The sequence below is a fragment of the Arachis ipaensis genome, chromosome B3 (genome assembly GCF_059453495.1).
Source record: "Arachis ipaensis isolate K30076 ecotype BB chromosome B3, ASM5945349v1, whole genome shotgun sequence".
Taxonomy (NCBI): domain Eukaryota; kingdom Viridiplantae; phylum Streptophyta; class Magnoliopsida; order Fabales; family Fabaceae; genus Arachis; species Arachis ipaensis.
The window spans coordinates 48618828-48641794 of record NC_142438.1 but is presented as its reverse complement, the minus strand read 5'-3'; the positions used below and the strand labels follow the sequence as shown (position 1 = coordinate 48641794).

Sequence of the window (22967 nt, the reverse complement as noted above, 5' to 3'; positions counted from 1 at the left end):
CTCAAGTTTTCACTTGACACCTTCACGCCACAAGCACATGGTTAGGGACAGCTTGGTTTAGCCGCTTAGGCCAGGATTTTATTCCTTTAGGCCCTCCTATCCACTGATGCTCAAAGCCTTGGGATCCTTTTTATTTACCCTTGCCTTTTGGTTTTAAGGGTTATTGGCTTTTTGCTCTTGCCTTTTGGTTTTAAGAGCTTTTGGCTTTTTCTGCTTGCTTCTTTTTCTTTTTCTTTCTATTATTTTTTTCCGCTATTTTTCTTTTTATTTTTCTGCAAGCTTTTCTATTCACTACTTTTTCTTGCTTCAAGAATCATTTTTATGATTTTTCAGATTATCAAATAACATGTCTCCTGTTCATCATTCTTTCAAGAGCCAACATATTTAACATTCATAAACAACAACTTCAAAAGATATATGCACTGTTCAAGCATTCATTCAGAAAACAAAAAGTATTGTCTCCACATCAATATAATTAAACTAAGTTCAAGGATAAATTCAAAACTCATGTACTTCTTGTTCTTTTGAATTAAAAACATTTTTCATTTAAGAGAGGTGATGGATTCATAGAACATTCATAACTTTAAGACAAGGTTACTAAATACTAATGATCATGTAGTAAGACACTAACATAGATAAGCACTTAACATAAAGAAAACAAAAAACAAAAAATTTGAGAACAAGGAATGAGTCCACCTTAGTGATGGTGGCGTTTTCTTCTTGAGGAACCAATGATGTCCTTGAGCTCTTCTATGTCTCTTCCTTGTCTTTGTTGCTCCTCCCTCATAGCTCTTTGATCTTCTCTAATTTCATGGAGGATGATGGAGTGATCTTGATGTTCCACCCTTAATTGTCCCATGTTAGAACTTAATTCTCCTAGGGAGGTGTTGATTTACTCCCAAAAATTCTGTGGAGGAAAGTGCATCCCTTGAGGCATCTCAGGGATTTCTTGGTGATGAGCTTCTTCATGCGTCTCTTGAGATCCATGAATAGGCTCTCTTGTTTGCTCTATCTTTTTCTTAATGATGGGCTTGTCCTCTTCAATGAGGATATCTCCCTCTATGTCAATCCCAACCAAATTGCATAGGTGGCAAATGAGGTGAGGAAAGGCTAACCTTGCCATAGTGGAGGACTTGTCAGCCACCTTGTAGAGTTCTTGAGGTATAATCTCATGAACTTCCACCTCTTCTCCAATCATGATGCTATGGATCATGATGGCCCGGTCTATAGTAACTTCAGACCGGTTGCTAGTGGGAATGATTGAGCGTTGAATGAACTCCAACCATCCTCTACCTACAGGCTTAAGGTCCAGTCTTTTCAGTTGAACCGGTTTGCCTTTTGAGTCAATCTTCCATTGAGCTCCTTCCACACATATGTCCATGAGGACTTGATCCAACCTTTGATCAAAGTTGACTCTCCTTGTGTAGGGGCATGCGTTCTTTTCCATCATTGGTAAGTTGAATGCCAACCTCACATTTTTCAGACTAAAATCTAAGTATTTCCCCTGAACCATGGTGAGATAATTCTTTGGGTTCGTGTTCTTACTTTGATCATGGTTCCTAGTGATCCATGCATTAGCATAGAACTCTTGAACCATTAGAATTCTGACTTGTTGGATGGGGTTTGTTAGAACTTCCCAACCTTTTCTTTGGATCTCATGTCGGATCTCCGGATACTCATTTTTCTTGAGTTTAAAAGGGACATCGGGGGTCACCTTCTTCTTGGCCACAACATCATAGAAGTGGTCTTGATGGGCTTTGGAGATGAATCTTTCCATCTCCCATGACTCGGAGGTGGAAGCTTTTGTCTTTCCTTTCCCTTTTCTAGAGGATTCTCCGGTCTTAGGTGCCATCAATGGTAATGAAAAAACAAAAAGCTTATGCTTTTACCACACCAAACTTAGAATATTGCTCGCCCTCGAGCAAGAGAAGAAAGAATATATGAAGAAGAAGAAGAAATGGAGGAGAGGGAGAGAGAGTTGTGTTTAGGACAAGAAGGGGAAGAGAGGGTTGTGTTGTGTGGAAATGAAGAAGAATGGAGGGGTTTATATAGTGGAGGGAGAGGGGTTAGGGTTCGGTCATATGGGGTGGGTTTGGGTGGGAAAGTGATTTTGAATTTTGAAGGTAGGTGGGGTTTTTGAGGTAGGTTTATGGGGAAGAGTGGATGGATGTGATAGGTGAAGGGGTAATGGGGAAGAGAGCTTAAGGTGATTGGTGAAGGGTTTTGGGGAAGGGTGTTTATTGGGAAGAGAGGATGAATGAGAAGAGGGAAGAGTATGAGTGGAGGTAGGTGGGGATCCTGTGGGGTCCACAGATGATGAGATGATCCTGTGGGGTCCACAGATCCTGAGGTGTCAAGGATTTGCATCCCTACACCAATTAGGCTTGTAAAATGCCTTTGCATGCAATTCTGGCATTTAAACGCCGAATTGATGCTTGTTCTGGGTGTTCAACGCCCAGATGCAGCATGTTTCTGGCGTTGAATGCCAGTTCTATGCTTGTTTCTGGTGTTCAGCGCCAGCTTTCCTCAGTGTGCATTTCTGGCGTCTGAATGCCAGGATGCTGCTTGTTTCTGTCGTTCAACACCAGATCCATGCTCTGTTCTGGCGTTGAACGCCAGCCAGATGCTCCTTACTGGCGTTTAAACGCCAGTAAGCCCTTCCTCCAGGGTGTGATTTTTCTTCTGCTATTTTTAATTCTGTTTTTAATTTTTCTATTTATTTTGTGACTCCACATGATCATGAACCTAATAAAACATGAAAGAACAATAAGAGTGAAAATAAAATTAGATAAATAAAATTGGGTTGCCTCCCAACAAGCGCTTCTTTAATGTCAATAGCTTGACAGTGAGCTCTCATGGAGCCTCACAGATATTCAGAGCATTGTTGAGACTTCCCAACACCAAACTTAGAGTTTGGATATGGGAGTTCAACACCAAAATTAAAGTTTGGTTGTGGCCTCCCAACACCAAACTTAGAGTTTGACTGTGGAGCTCTGGTTGACTCTGTAGTGAGAGAAGCTTTTCATGCTTCCTCTCCATGGTTGTAGAGAGAGATCCTTGAGTTTTAAACACAAGGTTGTCATCATTTAGTTGAAGGACCAACTCTCCTCTATCCACATCAATCACAACTCTTGTTGTGGCTAGGAAGGGTCTTCCAAGGATGATGGATTCATCCTCATCCTTTCCAGTGTCTAGGATTATGAAATCAACAGGGATGTAAAGGTCTTCAACCTTTACTAACATGTCCTCTACTAGTCCATAAGCCTGCTTTCTTGAGTTGTCTATCATCTCTAGTAAGATTCTGGCAGCTTGTACCTCAAAGATTCCCAGTTTCTCCATTACAGAGAGTAGCATGAGGTTTATTCCTGACCCCAGGTCACATAGAGCCTTCTCAAAGGTCATGGTGCCTATGGTACAAGGTATTAGGAACTTCCCAGGATCCTGTTTCTTCTGAGGCAATGTCAGTTGATCCAGATCACTCAGTTCATTGATGAGCAAGGGAGGTTCATCTTCCCAAGTCTCATTACCAAATAATTTGGCATTCAGCTTCATGATTGCACCAAGGAACTTGGAAATGTGCTCTTCAGTAACATCCTCAGTCTCTTCAGAAGAAGAATACTCATCAGAGCTCATGAAGGGCATAAGGAGGTTCAATGGAATCTCTATGGTCTCTAGATGAGCCTCAGATTCCTTTGGTTCCTCAAAGGGAAACTTCTTGTTGATCACTGGACGTCCCAGGAGGTCTTCCTCCTTGGGATTCACGTCCTCCTCTTCCTCCTTGGATTCAGCCATGATTGTTATATCAATGGCCTTGCACTCTCTCTTTGGATTCTCTTCTGTATTGCTTGGGAGAGTACTAGGAGGAGTTTCAGTGATCTTCTTACTCAGCTGGCCCACTTGTGCCTCCAAATTTCTGATAGAGGACCTTGTTTCATTCATGAAACTCAAAGTGGCCTTAGATAGATCAGAGACTAAATTTGCCAAGCTAGATGGATTCTGCTCAGAATTCTCTGTCTGTTGCTGAGTGGATGATGGAAAAGGTTTACTATTGTTAAACCTGTTTCTTCCACCATTAGTAAAGCCTTGTTGAGGCTTTTGTTGATCCTTCCATGAGAAATTTGGGTGATTTCTCCATGAGGGGTTATAGGTGTTTCCATAAGGTTCACCCATATAATTTACCTCTGCTATTGCAGGGTTCTCAGGATCATAAGCTTCTTCTTCAGAAGATGCTTCTTGAGTACTGTTGGATGCAGCTTGCATTCCATTCAGACTTTGAGAAATCATATTGACTTGCTGAGTCAGTATTTTATTCTGAGCCAATATGGCATTCAGAGTATCAATTTCAAGAACTCCCTTCTTCTGAGGCGTCCCATTACTCACAAGATTCCTCTCAGAAGTGTACATAAACTGGTTATTAGCAACCATGTCAATAAGTTCTTGAGCTTCTGTAGGCGTTTTCTTTAGGTGAATGGATCCACCTGCAGAAGTATCCAATGACATCTTAGCTAATTCAGACAGACCATCATAGAATATATCCAGGATGGTCCATTCTGAAAGCATGTCAGAAGGACACTTTTTGGTCAGTTGCTTGTATCTCTCCCAAGCTTCATAGAGGGATTCACCTTCCTTCTGTCTGAAGGTTTGAACATCCACTCTAAGCTTACTAAGCTTTTGAGGAGGAAAGAACTTGGCTAAGAAAGCCGTGACCAACTTATCCCAAGAGTTCAGGCTATCTTTAGGTTGAGAATTCAGCCATATTCTAGCTCTGTCTCTCACAGCAAAAGGGAAAAGCATGAGTCTGTAGACTTTAGGATCTACTCCATTAGTCTTAACAGTATCACATATCTGCAAGAATTCAGTTAAGAACTAAAAAGGATCTTCAGATGGAAGTCCATGAAACTTGCAGTTCTGTTGCATCAGAGAAACTAATTGAGGTTTCAGCTCAAAATTGTTTGCTCCAATGGCAGGAATGGAGATGCTTCTTCCATGTAAATTAAAATTAGGTGCAGTAAAGTCACCAAGCATCCTCCTTGCATTATTATTATTTTCGGCTGCCATCTCCTCTTCTTGTTCGAAAATTCCTGTAAGGTTGTCTCTGGATTGTTGTATTTTAACTTCTCTTAGTTTCCTTTTCAGAGTCTTTTCAGGTTCAGGATCTGCTTCAACAAGAATGTTCTTATCTTTGCTCCTGCTCATGTGAAAAAGAAGAGGACTAAAGATACCGGGGATCCCCTTTACCACAGTATAGAGGTTCCCTTGTGTGAGTAGAAGAAAAGAAGAATAAGAATGTAGAAGAGAAGAATTCGAACTCAGAGGAGAGGAAGGGGTTCGAATTTTGGGTGAGGAGAAGTGTTAGTAGATGAATAAATAAATAGAAGGAGATGAGGGAGAGGGGATTTCGAAAATTAATTTTTGAAAAGAAGTTGATGATTTTCGAAAATTAAAGGAGAATTAAAATTAAAATTAAAATTTAAACAATTAATTAACTAAAAAGAATTTTTGAAAAAGAGGGAGGTATTTTCGAAAATTAGAGAGGGATAGTTAGTTAGGTAGTTTTGAAAGAGATAAGAAACAAACAAAAAGTTAATCAGTTAGTTGAAACAAATTTTGAAAATCAATTTTTAAAAGATAAGAAGATAAGAAGTTAGAAAAGATATTTGAAAAAGATATGATATGAAGAGGTATGATTGAAAAAGATATGATTTTGAAAAAGATAAGATAAAAAGATATTTTTTTGAAAAGATATGATTGAAATTAGTTTTGAAAAAGATTTGATTTTTAAAATCACAATTAATGACTTGATTCACAAGAAATCACAAGATATGATTCTAGAACTTAAAGTTTGAATCTTTCTTAACAGGTAAGTAACAAACTTGAAATTTTTGAATCAAAATATTAATTGTTGATGATATTTTCGAAAATATGATGTAAAATTAAGAAAAAGATTTTTGAAAAATATTTTTAAAATTTTTAAAAATAAATAAGAAAAATGAAAAAGATATGATTTTTGAAAAAGATTTTGAAAAAGATAAGATTTTTAAATTGAAAATTTGATTTGACTCTTAAGAAACAACTAAATTTTAAAAAGTTTTGAAAAAGTCAACTCAAATTTTCGAAAATTTATGAGTGAAAAAGGGAAAGATATTTTTTTGATTTTTGAATTTTTAATGAAGAAAGAGAAAAACATGAAAAAGACTCAATGCATGAGAATTTTTAGATCAAAACGATGAATGCATGCAAGAACACTATGAATGTCAAGATGAACACCAAGAACACTTTGAAGATCATGATGAACATCAAGAACATATTTTTGAAAATTTTTTTATGCAAAGAAAACATGCAAGACACCAAACTTAGAAATCTTTAATTCTTAGACACTATGAATGCAAAGATGCACATGAAAAACAACAAAAGACACAAAATAAGAAAACATCAAGATCAAACAAGAAGACTTACCAAGAACAACTTGAAGATCATGAAGAACACTATGAATGCATGAATTTTCGAAAAATGCATAAATTTTTAGAAAAAATGCAATTGACACCAAACTTAAAAATTGACTCAAGACTCAAACAAGAAACAAAAAAAAAAAGATTTTTGATTTTATGATTTTATTAATTTTTTTTTGGATTTTTGTATATTTTTATTTTTTGAAAACATATAGGGAAAATGAAGCAATGAATTCATAGTCCTCAATCAAGATTCCAGGAATCATACCAAGTTAGTCTAAAGCTTGATGGCCAGCCAAACTTCAGCATACCATTTTGAAACTTTAGAATTCATTCTTAAAAATTTTAAAATAATTTTCGAAAACAAAGGGAAAATTTTTTTGAAAGATTTTTGAAAACAAATTTTTTTTTTTGAAAATAAAACAAAAAGAAAATTACCTAATCTGATCAACAAGATGAACCGTCAGTTGTCCAAACTCGAACAATCCCCGGCAACGGCGCCAAAAACTTGGTGTACGAAATTGTGATCCCTGGTAATGGCTCCAAAAACTTGGTGCTCTAATCTTAATTCATAATTTGTCACAACTTCGATACAACTAACCAACAAGTGCACTGGGTCGTCCAAGTAATAAAACCTTACGTGAGTAAGGGTCGATCCCACGGAGATTGTTGGTATGAAGCAAGCTATGGTCATCTTGTAAATCTTAGTCAGGCGGATATCAAATGGTTATGGAGTTTTTGAATAATAATAATAAATAAACAGAAAATAAAGATAGAAATACTTATGTAATTCATTGGTGAGAATTTCAGATAAGCGTATAGAGATGCTTTCGTTCCTCTAAACCTCTGCTTTCCTACTGTCTTCATCCAACCAGTCCTACTCCTTTCCATGGCAAGCTTTCTGTAAGGCATCACCGTTGTCAATGGCTACATCCCATCTTCTCTGTGAAAAAGGTCCAAATGCTCTGTCATGGCACGGCTAATCATCTGGAGGTTCTCGATCATACTGGAATAGGATTCACCCTCCTTTTGCGTCTGTCACTACGCCCAGCACTCGCGAGTTTGAAGTTCGTCACAGCCATCCCTTCCCAGATCCTACTCGGAATACCACAGACAAGGTTTAGACTTTCCGGATCTTAGGAATGGCCATCCATGGGTTCTAACTTATACCACAAAGATTCTAATATCTCGGACTCGGTCCTCTGTATTAGATATCTCAGAGATACTCATTCTAGCTTGTTTGCATGTAGAACAGAAGTGTTTGTCAGGCACGCGTTCATAAGTGAGAATGATGATGAGCGTCACATAATCATCATATTCATCATGTTCTTGGGTGCGAATGGATATCTTAGAAGCGGAATAAGTTGAATTGAATAGAAAACAGTAGTACTTTGCATTAAATCATGAGGAACAGCAGAGCTCCACACCTTAATCTATGAAGTGCAGAAACTCTACCGTTGAAAATACATAAGTGATGAGGTCCAGGCATGGCCAAATGGCCAGCCCCCAAACGTCTAAGATAGCATAAAACTGATCAAAGATGTAAATACAATAGTAAAAAGTCCTATTTATACTAAACTAGCTACTAGGGTTTACAGAAGTAAGTAATCGATGCATAAATCCACTTCTGGGGCCTACTTGGTGTGTGCTTGGGCTGAGCTTGAAGTTTACACGTGCAGAGGCTTCTTTTGGAGTTGAACGCCAAGTTGTAACATGTTTTTGGCGTTCAACTCTGGTTCGTGACGTGTTTCTGGCGTTTAACTCCAGACTGCAGCGTAGAACTGGCGTTCAATGCCCTTTTACGTCGTCTAAACTTGGGCAAAGTATGGATTATTATATATTGCTGGAAAGCCCTGGATGTCTACTTTCCAACTCCGTTGAGAGCGCACCATTTGAAGTTTTGTAGCTCCAGAAAATCTAATTTGAGTGCAGGGAGGTCAGAATCCAACAACATCAGCAGTCCTTCTTCAACCTCTGAATCTGATTTTTGCTCAAGTCCCTCAATTTCAGCCAGAAAATACCTGAAATCACAGAAAAATACACAAACTCATAGTAAAGTCCAGAAATGTGAATTTAACATAAAAACTAATAAAAACATCCCTAAAAGTAACTGGATCCTACTAAAAACATACTAAAAACAATGCCAAAAAGCGTATAAATTATCCGCTCATCAGTGTGTTAAGTGATTTCAGGGTTTATAGGGAAGGAATGGCTTAGAGGATGGAAAGGAAGCATGCAAAAGTGGAAGGAATACAAGAAACTAAAGGAATTGCTAAGCTGTCTAGCCTGACCTCTTCGTACTTAATTGACTATAACTTGAGCTACAGAGGTCCAAATGAGGCGGTTCTAGTTGCATTGGAAAGCTAACATCCGGAGATTTGAAATAATATATAATTTTCCATAGTTTCCTTGAAGATAGGCGACACGCACATGTGCATCACGCGCATGCGTGCATCTGCAAAAGTTCACCGTATCAGAATTCGCCCCCAGCAATTTCTGGGCTGTTTTTGACCCAGTTCTCGGCCCAGAAAACACAGATTAGAGGCTGGAGAATGGAGGAATAAGGGAGCACCTCTCATTATTCATAATTCAGGTTTTAGATATAGTTTCTAGGATTTCTCTTAGTTTTAGGTTTATTTCTTCTCAATTCCAGGTTCAATGTTCCTTTAATTTAGTTTCTCTTCTATTTTTAATTGTCTTAGCATTCTAGTTTATTTATCTTCCCAATTGAATTCATGAACTCTTCATGTTAGATTTGATTTTATAATTAATGCAATTTGAGGTATTTCAGGTTTATTGCTTCTTCCTTTATTTATTATTATTGATCCTTCCAAGTTGGTTTTAGATTTTATATTCCCTATTACTTTTCTATGTTTTTATGTTACGCCTTCCAAGTGTTTGATAAAATTCTTGGGAAAATTTTAAGTTAGATTTTTATGATTCTTGGCTTTGGTTGAGTAATTGGAGACTCTTGAGTTATCAAACTCTTTTGTTGATTGATAATTGACAGTTGCTGGTTGATTTGGATCCCTCTAAAGCTAATCTTTCCTTAGGAGTTGACTAGGACTTGAGGAATCAAATTAATTAGTCCACTTGACTTTATTTAGTAAGTGTTAACTAAGTGGGAGCAATGAACAATTCTCATCACAATTGATAAGGATAACTAGGATAGGATGTCCAGTTCTCTTACCTTGCCAAGAGCCCTTCTTAGTTATTAATTTGCTTTCTTGTTATTTTATTTCCTTGTTACTTATTTCAAAAACCCAAAAAGATAAAATCTCATAACCAATTATAAGTAACACACCTCCCTGCAATTCCTTGAGAGACGACCTGAGGTTTGAATACTTTGATTATTATTTTTATTGGGTTTGCTTAAGTGACAACCAAACTTTTGTATGCAAGGATTCTTTGTTGGTTTATAAACTATACTAGCAACGAGAACTTATTTGTGAATTCTTTACCATCAAAAATCTGTTCATCACACGGCTTACTGATGACATGTCATCATGTCATGTTTTTCTATGTTTTTTCATACAAGAAATTGATAATTAGTGCTTGAATATTGAATGCTTTTGTGCCTAAATGGTATATTTTTTTGATATTTTGATTTTATAAAATTTGTAGGAAATAATAGAAGAAGAAGCAATAAAAGCACCAAAAAGAAGAATCATACTCCCATGGTGGCAAGAGAGTTGGAAACAAACTCAAAGAGGCTTCTGAGTTAAGCAAAGAGGATTTGCAACCCTGACCTCTTCACATTCCAACAAGAATAACTTGAGCTACAAAACTCCAAATGAGGTGATTTTAGTGGCATTGGAAAGTAGACATCCAGAACTTTCCAAGCATATATGGCACTGCATGGTGGACACTAAATCTGAGGGAGAAAACTTTTCTCAAAAGTGCATAGATGAACATGGTATCAACCTGCAGTAAGGCCAGCTGACCTCTTCACTTTCCAAGGAAGATAACTTGAGCTGTAGAGCTTGAAATGATGTGCTCTCAATTGCATTGGAAAGTAGACATCCATAGCTTTCTAATAATATATAATAGTGTGGGGGTGAACATCAAGTTTGGACCTTAGAAGCTGGCGCCAAGTTTAGCCTCCAAACAGCGCCCAGAGCACTACGTTTTGTTAGTGAACGCAACGCTCCTTCTATGAGCGCTACGTTTTCTTAGTGCTACGCTTTGAGCGCCAGGGCCTCCAAACAGCACGATCATGCCTTCTTCAAAGGACCATAACATGAGCTACAGATGTTTGATTGATGCGCTTTCAGTTGCATTGGAAAGCTGACATTCAGAGCTTTCCAACAATATATAGCAATTCATAGTTGGCATGAAATTGAAGCACAAGTGAAAGGCATCTTTAAGGCCCAAAAATCAAGCATAGCGCTCACAAAATGGAGCAACCAAGGATTGAAGAGGGTAACCAAGGCATCATGTGTAGCGCTACGTTACTTCTTTTAACTTTTTAGTGATTCCAAGCTTGGGGAGGAAGCTTGTATTGGCCATACACTAAGGAGCGCTCAACCAAACCAACGTAGCGCTCAACCAAAAGACCAAGAGGCAGCGTTGGGTGAGTGAATGCTACGTTCACTAATGTAACGCTACAAGCCAAATTGCAAGCACACAAGGAAGGCACACACATAAGGCATGTGGAGCGCTACGTTAACAATCCTAACTGAGCGCTCCACTGGAAGAATGCCCCAACCCATTTTTAAACAAATACCTCCTGACCCAAGCTTCACTCCAACACATCCTGACCCATGCAACCAAGCCATCCGGATCCACTCTTCTTCAAATCCAAAGCAAGCAGAGCCCATTAACATCACTCAAAGGCACAAGAGATAGTTAGAATAGGAATTTCATTTAATTGTAATTTATTTTTAATTTCATTTTTATTTTATAAAGCATATATAAAGGCATCAATTTTATTTCATTAAAGAGGTTGGCTCTGCTAGAGAGCAATAGGAAGAGGAGTAGAATAGAGAGCTCTCTTTTAAATTTTCTTTTTAAATTTGAGAATTGAAATCAGATCTGGGTTCATTTTCTTTTTTCATTGTATTTCTTTTGCAACTTCTACTTTCTGATTCTTGGATTTTGAACTCTGAGTGAAGAATTCTTTGAAGTTCTTCCTCTTGGAGTTCCATTTCTTTTCTGTTTTCTGAATTTATGAATTAAAGATCGGATCTCAATTGTTTCTTTTTGATTTTCACTTCTTCTGCAAATTTTCATTTCTGCTTTAGTTCTTCTGCAAATCTACTTCATCCTCTACTTTTCTGCACTTTACAATTCCAGTTCTATTTTGACTCCCAGTCCTCAAATCCTTTATTCTTCAAGCAATTTAAGATCCCAGCAATTTAGATTTAGCAATTTAAGTTTCTTGCACTTTAAGTTTCAGTTAGTTACTTTTCTTGCAATTTAGGTTTCAGCTATTTTACTTTCTTGCGCTTTAAGTTTCTGCAATTTTACTTTCTGCACTTTAAATTCGCTGCAATTTCTTTTCTGTTGGTTCAATTTCATCCAATTCACCACTGTTAGCTTGACTAAACTAATCACCCACTAAAGTTTCTTGATCCATCAATCCCTGTGGGATCGACCTTACTCTAAGTGAGTTTTACTACTTGATGTGACCTGGTACACTTGTCGGTGAGTTTTGGTGTGAAATCTGATTTCCACCCATCAAGTTTTTGGCGCCGTTGCCGGGGATTGATTTAGATCAACAATGATTAAGTGGGTGAGAAGTCTAGAGTAAGCATTTTCTTTGTTTTTGTTCTCTTTTTTAAGTTGATAGCAAGGTGTTTGAGTTATTGCCTCAGTAAGAAATTCTTTCTCTGTGACATGAATTTTAATTTTCAATGGTGTTGTGTTTTAAAAAATTTAAATGGAGTTCAATTCATCTTGTGATCAAACAAATTTTATGGGATATTACCCACCATCACCAATCTCTAATGGTGGCTGGGAATATCACCAAGAGATCACAATTTCTGAGCACTCCAATCAATGGAGATATGCTTCAGAACCACAAGATGAGCAAGAGAATCATATGGGATACCAACCACCACCACAAAATAATTCATATCATTATCCTCATGGTGGATGGGAGTATCAACAAGGAATGAGGGAGTATGAATAATCAAGTGAAATGAAATATTTTCCAGAGCCACAAAGTGACCCATACTGTTATGGCACGTACACAAATGATGGCTGGGAAGGGAAATGTAATGATTCACATTCTAATTATTCAAAGCCATTATCACTTGATTATGCTGTCAGTACATACATGGAAGATTGTTCCTCCATGCCACAAAATAATCCACACTATGATGAATTCAATAATCACTCAAATTATGGGTGGGAGGATCAAAACCAAAAAGCATTTGATAGTTCAAACTCCACTTATCAAGAGCCATCCATAAACTTACCACCCACATAAACTTCCTTGAACCAAAGCCTCTCAAAGCTTGAGACCATGCTTGAAAAATATGAGGAAAAGGCACAGATATCCTGGAATGAACAAGAGAACTTCTTCAAAAACATGGAAGCGCTAGTAGACCAAATGTTGAATGCAAGGGAGGAGGTAAAAGAGCAAAATGCAGAGGCTCCTTAACTAAGTGAAACCCCACCTCCTGATTTCTCATGTCAGAATTCTCCATCACTTGAATATACCTCAACACAAAACTCTTTCCAAGATCCATACAACTCATTTCACTACCCATAAAACTCATTCTATATCCCTCAAAACAACTTCACCGTAACACATCCATGTCCACAAAATCACTCTCAGCCTTCATCTTTTGAGCCAGTAGTTGAGGACCCCTTCAAAAGTCTAGAGAATTATTGAAAAGACAAGAACAATTCCTGGAGGAACAACAATAATTCCAGACAGAACAAGAATTCCTATTCAAGAAGATAGAGGGGCATTTAGAGCAAAGGAGGACTCAATTAGGATTACCAAGTGTTAAGGATGAAGAATAATCTGTGAGTGAAGAAGAGAAAGAAGAGGTCCTTGTAGCAAGTGAAATTTCAATGGAGAATGAGGTAGTGGAGGTATTTGAACCTGAGATTCGAAGTCCACAAAATCTACTTGAGGTGACAATGAAACATGAAGATTCCCTCCCAAAGGAATTAATGGAAAATCATGAAGAAGAAATGGGGGAAGACAATCAAGGAAGTCCATACTCAAGTGAGGCAGAAAGGATCATTGAACCACCAATTCAAAAGGCTTTTGATGAAGATAAAGCTCCAACAATCATACAACCACCAAGTCTTGAATTCAAAGAAGTGAAGGCAACTAACAAGAGCACCAATCCTGTCTCTGATCCAGCAAGCAAGCTCAATCAAGCCATTTACAAAAGGAAGCTTGCTTAGGAGAAGCCAAGACAAGGGACAGTAGCTGAGTCTTCTCCCCCCTTGAGGTCATTCCTCTTAACAAACTGGAAGAAGAGGAAGAAGGTGAAGAACAACATGTCAAGCTAATGACGCTAAAAGAGCGCTTGGTGGGAGGCAACCCAACCTTAGATAACATTTCATTCCTTTGCTTTGTCTATTTTCTCTGTCTGCTTTGTTTAAATTTTAGTAAATTGGCATATGATTACATTCTAAGTTTGGTGTTGCCCTGCAACAATTTGTTTTCAATCTTTCTGGATGATTACATCAAAAATGAAAGTGTCACACTAAGATTCTAAGTTTGGTGTGCCACTTAATTCTCTATGCAATTCATTAAGCAACACCACTTGTCTGCATAATCATAATGCCTCTGCAGTGTTATTTTTCTTTCGGTTTGACACTTTTTCATTATACTTACTTTAGTCATTTCTCGGTTTTTAAATGCTTTCATTTAGTTTGCTACTTAACTGTTTTTGTTGATACATCACCAAGAGATCCTTATTCATAACAGATTCTTAGCTTGGTGATTGTACTTAACATATAACAGTTTCATTTGCTTAGTTTTAATTCAAATAAATTGACATATGGTTGCAATCTAAGTTTGGTGTTGCTATGCAAAAAAATTTGTTTCCGATCTTTACTAGATACTTGCATCAATTCATAGTGAAAGTGTCACACTAAGTTTGGTGTGCCACTTATCTTTTATGCCATGTATCATGCACACCCTCTTATGTTTGCAATCACAATGCCTCTTTTTCTTGTGCCTTGATTGTTATCTTTAATTTTGCTTGCTTAAAACACATGTACTGCTAACATTCCACTGTGAAAGACATTCATGATCCATCCTAGCCCCATAGCCATTGTTCTAATTTTTGCTTGAGGATGAGCAAGCATTCTGAGTTTGGCAAGGGAAAGGAAAGAACAAGAGAAAAATGACAACAATAGAGAAGATGAATTACAAAGTTGTAAAGTTCCTTTTCCTCTCATTTGTTTCCAACACTTTAAAATTGCATGATTGTCTTTATCTTATCTGTTTACATGTGTGTATGAATAAGCATAGCCTAAATCTGGATATGTAACATGTTGCTGTGACATTATGACTACCAACTTGAGTTTTGTAAAAGTTCAAAGCAGTAAAGTATCATAATCATAAACAAACAAGGTTATTAAAGAAGAATTTAGCATGTGCATACAAGTATTGGAAGGCTAGTATGGTTAACTATTGCTCAATTGTATTAGATTTTATTTAATTGAAGTTTTCATCTAGGACGTTTTGTGAAATCTTTTGAAATCATGAAAACTTTGAAGAAGCAATTGCAAATTAAGGCAAGAAAAGAAAAAGGGAAAGAATGAGAAAGGCGAAGGCTCTGAGTACCAATGACAATTTCATTGTTAAGTACTTGTGGTGTTTATGTATCAAGCAAAAAGCTTGAAAACAAAACACTTAGAGTCACGGTTAGGCTCAAGTGCAAATGCACTCCCTCAAAGCTCAAGGTTCTGAGCATCAATGATTAGAGAGTCAAGAAAAGAAACAAATGAGCTTAAAGAAGTCCTCTAATTAAATGCTTGTGGTGCTTATGTATCAAGTGGTAATACTTGAAAACAAAGCATTTAGAAGTCGTAGCTTTGTTATCAACTCATGGGGCAAAACACCCAAAAGAAGCTAATAAGAAAATCAAAAGCTTGTTTCAAGGAAGAAACATAAAGAAAATATTTCATAAAATGAGCTAGATAGAAGCATCAATCATTTACATTTCTTTTGTGATTGTAGCATGCATAGAAAACTAGCTAACCAAGAACATTGAGTTGCTATTCTTCTTATCTTGGATTGTCAATCTTTATTGCATGATTCTTTTCTTGCTTGGGGACAAGCAAGGTTTAAGTTTGGTGTTGTGATGACATGTTATCATGTCATGTTTTTCTATTCTTTTTCATACAAGAAATTGATAATTAGTGCTTGAATATTGAATGCTTTTGTGCCTAAATGGTATATTTCTTTGATCTTTTGATTTTATAAACTTTGTAGGAAATAATAGAAGAAGAAGAAATAAAAGCACCAAAAAGAAGAATCATACTCCCATGGTGGCAAGAGAGTTGGAAACAAACTCAAAGAGGCTTCTGAGTTAATCAAAGAGGATTTGCAACCCTGACCTCTTCACATTCTAACAAGAATAACTTGAGCTAAAAACCTCCAAATGAGGTGATTTTAGTGGCATTGGAAAGTAGACATCCAGAGCTTTCCAAGAATATTTGGCACTGCATGGTGGACACTAAATCTGACGGAGAAAACTTGTCCCAAAAGTGCATAGAAAAACATGGTATCAACCTGCAGTAAGGCCAGCTGACCTCTTCACCTTCTAAGGAGGATAACTTGAGATGCAGAGTTTGGAATGATGCGCTCTCAATTATATTGGAAAGTAGACATCCAGAGCTTTCCAACGATATAAATAGTATCAAGTGAACATCAATTTTGGACCTCAGAAGCTGGCGTTAAGTTTGGACTCCAAACAGCGCCCATAGCGCTACGTTTTATTAGTGAACGCAATGCTCCTTCTATGAGCGCTACATTTTCTTAGTGAGAGCTACGCTTTGAGCATCAGGGCCTCCAAACAGCACGACCATGCCTTCTTCAAAGGACCATAACTTGAGCTACAGATGTCCGATTGATGCGCTTCCAGTTGAGTTGTAAAGCTGACATTCAGAGCTTTCCAATGATATATAGCAATCCATATTTAGCATGAAATTGAAGCACAAGTGAAAGGCTTATTTAAGGCCCAAAAATCAAGCATAGCACTCACAAAATGGAGCAACCAAGGATCGAAGAGGGGAACCAAGGCATCATGTGTAGCGCTACGTTACTTCTTTTAACTTTTTCGTGATTCCAAGCTTGGGGAGGAAGCTTGTGCTGGCCTTACACTAAGGAGCGCTCAACCAAACCAACGTAGCGCTCAACCAAAGGACCAGGAGGCAGCGTTGGGTGAGTGAACGCTACGTTCACTAATGTAACGCTACAAGCCAAATTGCAAGCACACAAGGAAGGCACACACACAAGGCATGTGGAGCGCTACATTCACAATCTTAACTGAGCGCTTCACTGGAAGCATGCCCTAACCCATTTTTAAACAAATGCCTCCTGACCCAAGCTTCACTCCAACACATCCTGACCCATGCAACCAAGCCATCCGGATCCACTCTTCTTCAAATCCAAAGCAAGTAGAGCCCATTAACATTACTCAAAGGCACAAAGATAGTTAGAATAGGAATTTTATTTAATTGTAATTTATTTTTAATTTCATTTTCATTTTGTAAAGCCTATATAAAGGCATTAATTTTATTTCATTAAGGAGGCTAGCTCTGCTAGAGAGCAATAGGAAGAGGAGTAGAATAGAGAGCTCTCTTTTAATTTTTCTTTTTGAATTTGAGAATTGAGATCAGATCTGGGTTCATTTTCTGTTTTCATTGTCTTTCTTTTGCAACTTCTACTTTCTGATTCTGGGCTTTTGAACTCTGAGTGAATAATTCTTTGAAGTTCTTCCTCTTGGAGTTCCATTTCTTTTCTGTTTTCTGAATTTATGAATCAAAGATCGAATCTCAATTGTTTCTTTCTGATTTTCACTTCTTCTAAAAATTTTTATTTCTGCTTTAGTTCTTCTGCAAATCTACTTCATCCTCTACTTCTCTGTACTTTACAATTCCAGTTCTATTTTAAATCCCAGTCCTCAAATCCTTTATTCTGCAAGCAATTTAAGATTCCCAGTAATTTAGATTTAGCAATTTAAGTTTCTTGTACTTTAAGTTTCAGTCATTTACTTTTCTTGCAATTTAGGTTTCAGCTATTTTACTTTCTTGCACTTTAAGTTTCTGTAATTTTACTTTCTGCACTTTAAATTCACAGCAATTTCCTTTCTGTTGGTTCAATTTCATCAAATTCACCAATGTTAGCTTGACTAAACTAATCACCCACTAAAGTTGCTTGATACATCAATCCCTATGGGATCGACCTCACTCTAAGTGAGTTTTACTACTTGATGCGACCCGGTACACTTGCCGGTGAGTTTTGGTATGGAATCTGATTTCCACCCATCAAGTTTTTGGCACCATTCCTGGGGTTTAATTTAGATCAACAATGATTAAGTGGGTGAGAAGTCTAGATTAATCATTTTCTTTATTTTTGTTCTCTTTTTTAAGTTGATAGCAAGGTGTTTGAGTTATTGCCTCACTAAGAAATTCTTTCTCTGTGACATGAATTTTAATTTTCAATGGTGTTGTGTTTTACAAAATTTAAATGGAGTTCAATTCATCTTGTGATCAAACAAATTTTATGGGATATTACCCACCATCACCAATCTCTAATGGTGGCTGGGAATATCACCAAGAGATCACAATTTCTGAGCACTCCAATCAATGGAGATATGCTTCAGAACCACAAGATGAGCAAGAGAATCATATGGGATACCAACCACCACCATAAAATGATTCATATCATTATCCTCATGGTGGATGGGAGTATCAACAAGGAATGAGGGAGTATGAACAATCAAGTGAAATGAAATATTTTCCAGAGCCACAAAGTGACCCATACTGTTATGGCACGTACACAAATGATGGCTGGGAAGGGAAATGTAATGATTCACATTCTAATTATTCAAAGCCATTATCACTTGATTATGCTGTCAGTACATACATGGAAGATTGTTCCTCCATGCCACAAAATAATCCACACTATAATGAATTCAATAATCACTCAAATTATGGGTAGGAGGATCAAAACCAAAAAGCATTTGATAGTTCAAACTCCACTTATCAAGAGCCATCCATAAACTTACCACCCACACAAACTTCCTTGAACCAAAGCCTCTCAAAGCTTGAGACCATGCTTGAAAAATATGAGGAAAAGGCACAGATATCCTGGAATGAACAAGAGAACTTCTTCAAAAACATGGAAGCACTAGTAGACCAAATGTTGAATGCAAGGGAGGAGGTAAAAGAGCAAAATGCAGAGGCTCCTGAACTAAGTGAAACCCCACCTCCTGATTTCTCATGTCAGAATTCTCCATCACTTGAATATACCTCAACACAAAACTCTTTCCAAGATCCATACAACTCATTTCACTACCCACAAAACTCATTCTATATCCCTCAAAACAACTTCACCGTAACACAACCATGTCCACAAAATCACTCTCAGCCTTCATCTCTTGAGCCAGTAGTTGAGGACCCCCTTCAAAAGTCTAGAGAATTATTAGAAAGATAAGAATAATTCCTGGAGGAACAACAACAATTCCAAAAAGAACAAGAATTCCTATTCAAGAAGATAGAGGGGGCATTTAGAGCAAAGGAGGACTCAATTAGGATTACCAAGTGTTAAGGATGAAGAATAATCTGTGAGTGAAGAAGAGGAATAAGAGGTCCCTGTATCAAGAGAAATTTCAATGGAGAATGAGGTGGTAGAGGTATTTGAACCTGTGATTCGAAGTCCACAAAAGCTACTTGAGGTGACAATGAAACATGAAGATTCCCTCCCAAAGGAATTAATGGAAAATCATGAAGAAGAAATGGAGGAAGACAATCAAGGAAGTCCATACTCAAGTGAGGCAGAAAGGATCATTGAACCACCAATTCAAAAGGCTTTTGATGAAGATAAAGCTCCAACAATCACACAACCACCAAGTCTTGAATTCAAAGAAGTGAAGACAACTAACAAAAGCACCAATCCTATCCCTGATCCAGCAAGCAAGCTCAATCAAGCCATTTACAAAAGAAAGCTTGCTGAGGAGAAGCCAAGACAAGGGACAATAGCTGAGTCTTCTCCCCCCCTTGAGGTCATTCCTCTTAAAAAACTGGAAGAAGAGGAAGAAGGTGAAGAACAACATGTCAAGCTAATGACACTAAAAGAGCGCTTGGTGGGAGGCAACCCAACCTTAGGTAACATTTCATTCCTTTGCTTTGTCTATTTTCTCTGTCTGCTTTGTTTAAATTTCAGTAAATTGGCATATGATTACATTCTAAGATTGGTGTTGCCCTGCAACAATTTGTTTTCAATCTTTCTGGATGATTGCATCAAAAATGAAAGTGTCACACTAAGATTCTAAGTTTGGTGTGCCACTTAATTCTCTATGCAATTCATTAAGCAACACCACTTGTCTGCATAATCATAATGCCTCTGCAGTGTTATTTTTCTTTCGGTTTGACACTTTTTCATTATACTTACTTTAGTCATTTCTCGGTTTTTAAATGCTTTCATTTAGTTTGCTACTTAACTGTTTTTGTTGATACATCACCAAGAGATCCTTATTCATAACAGATTCTTAGCTTGGTGATTGTACTTAACATATAACAGTTTCATTTGCTTAGTTTTAATTCAAATAAATTGACATATGGTTGCAATCTAAGTTTGGTGTTGCTATGCAAAAAAATTTGTTTCCGATCTTTACTAGATACTTGCATCAATTCATAGTGAAAGTGTCACACTAAGTTTGGTGTGCCACTTATCTTTTATGCCATGTATCATGCACACCCTCTTATGTTTGCAATCACAATGCCTCTTTTTCTTGTGCCTTGATTGTTATCTTTAATTTTGCTTGCTTAAAACACATGTACTGCTAACATTCCACTGTGAAAGACATTCATGATCCATCCTAGCCCCATAGCCATTGTTCTAATTTTTGCTTGAGGATGAGCAAGCATTCTGAGTTTGGCAAGGGAAAGGAAAGAACAAGAGAAAAATGACAACAATAGAGAAGATGAATTACAAAGTTGTAAAGTTCCTTTTCCTCTCATTTGTTTCCAACACTTTAAAATTGCATGATTGTCTTTATCTTATCTGTTTACATGTGTGTATGAATAAGCATAGCCTAAATCTGGATATGTAACATGTTGCTGTGACATTATGACTACCAACTTGAGTTTTGTAAAAGTTCAAAGCAGTAAAGTATCATAATCATAAACAAACAAGGTTATTAAAGAAGAATTTAGCATGTGCATACAAGTATTGGAAGGCTAGTATGGTTAACTATTGCTCAATTGTATTAGATTTTATTTAATTGAAGTTTTCATCTAGGACGTTTTGTGAAATCTTTTGAAATCATGAAAACTTTGAAGAAGCAATTGCAAATTAAGGCAAGAAAAGAAAAAGGGAAAGAATGAGAAAGGCGAAGGCTCTGAGTACCAATGACAATTTCATTGTTAAGTACTTGTGGTGTTTATGTATCAAGCAAAAAGCTTGAAAACAAAACACTTAGAGTCACGGTTAGGCTCAAGTGCAAATGCACTCCCTCAAAGCTCAAGGTTCTGAGCATCAATGATTAGAGAGTCAAGAAAAGAAACAAATGAGCTTAAAGAAGTCCTCTAATTAAATGCTTGTGGTGCTTATGTATCAAGTGGTAATACTTGAAAACAAAGCATTTAGAAGTCGTAGCTTTGTTATCAACTCATGGGGCAAAACACCCAAAAGAAGCTAATAAGAAAATCAAAAGCTTGTTTCAAGGAAGAAACATAAAGAAAATATTTCATAAAATGAGCTAGATAGAAGCATCAATCATTTACATTTCTTTTGTGATTGTAGCATGCATAGAAAACTAGCTAACCATGAACATTGAGTTGCTATTCTTCTTACCTTGGATTGTCAATCTTTATTGCATGATTCTTTTCTTGTTTGGGGACAAGCAAGGTTTAAGTTTGGTGTTGTGATGACATGTCATCGTGTCATGTTTTTTATGCTTTTTCATACAAAAAATTGATAATTAGTGCTTGAATATTGAATGCTTTTGTGCCTAAATGGTATATTTCTTTGATCTTTTGATTTTATAAACTTTGTAGGAAATAATAGAAGAAGAAGCAATAAAAGCACCAAAAAGAAGAATCATACTCCCATGGTGGCAAGAGAGTTGGAAACAAACTCAAAGAGGCTTCTGAGTTAAGCAAAGAGGATTTGCAACCCTGACTTTTTCACGTTCCAACAAAAATAACTTGAGCTACAAAACTCCAAATGAGGTGATTTTAGTGGCATTGGAAAGTAAACATCCAGAGCTTTCCAAGCATATATGGAACTGCATGGTGGAAACTAAATCTGAGGGAGAAAACTTTCCCCGAAAGTGTATAGATGAACATGGTATCAACCTGCAATAAGGCCAGCTGACCTCTTCACATTCTAAGGAGGATAAATTGAGGAGAAACATGGAATGCTAGCTACAGTTAATATTAATCCAAATAATTCATATTAAATTTTCAAATTTATCATATATAAAAAACAATAATTCAAATTGCTATCCTAAGTTAATGGCCTGTCAAACTAGAACAAGAAGTTACTCAAACATAACAAACATAAACATCATCAATAAAATAAAAGGTGCAAAGAAAATATTATTAAAAAATATGAAAGTGCAGTAAATGAAACAAATAAAAGATGAAAAAAATATTTCATAGATTATCAAGAGTTATCTCAATCTCGATTGTAGTAATAATGAAAAAGAAAAAAGAAAAATAAAGTAATAATAAAAATACAGTTTGAACTGATGATATGATTCTCAGTTAACAATGTCCAAAAATAAAAAGTATAGAAAATTTAATAAATAATGGAAGAAATTGCAGAGTGAAAGAAGTTTTCAACTGCAGAGCTTGGAATGATGCGCTCTCAATTGCATTGGAAAGTAGACATCCAGAGCTTTCCAACGATATATAATAGTATTGGGTGACTGGTGCACGAATTATGAATCACGCTTTTCACAACTCGTACCGCTAACCAGCAAGTGCACTGGGTCATCCAAGTAATACCTTACGTGAGTAAGGGTCGAATCCCACGGAGATTGTTGGTTTGAAGCAATCTATGGTTATCTTGTAAATCTTAGTCAGGAAGTCAATTATGTTTATCAGTTGATTTGCAAATAAACAAGAGGACATAAATTAAAGGTTACTTGTTATGTAGTAATGGAGAATATGTTGGAGTTTTGGAGATGCTTTGTCCTCTGAATCTCTGCTTGCCTCTGTCTTCTTGTTCACGCACGCACGTCCTCCTATGGCAAGCTGTGTGTTGGTGGATCACCGTTGTCAATGGCTACCTTCCATCCTTCCAGTGAAAACTACGCTCACGCGCTCTGTCACAGCACGGCTAATCACCGGTTGGTTCTCGATCCG

General features: G+C 36.9%; 1 non-coding gene and 1 pseudogene across 1 annotated transcript; one reads left to right on the top strand and one right to left on the bottom strand.

The window, feature by feature from the left end:
• Positions 1 to 22967, bottom strand: part of LOC148570552 (uncharacterized) — a 128846-nt pseudogene that overhangs the window by 4217 nt on the left and 101662 nt on the right.
• Positions 4555 to 4662, top strand: LOC148570555 (small nucleolar RNA R71). The gene has a single exon (XR_015908033.1). It is a non-coding gene; the product is annotated as a small nucleolar RNA R71 (small nucleolar RNA).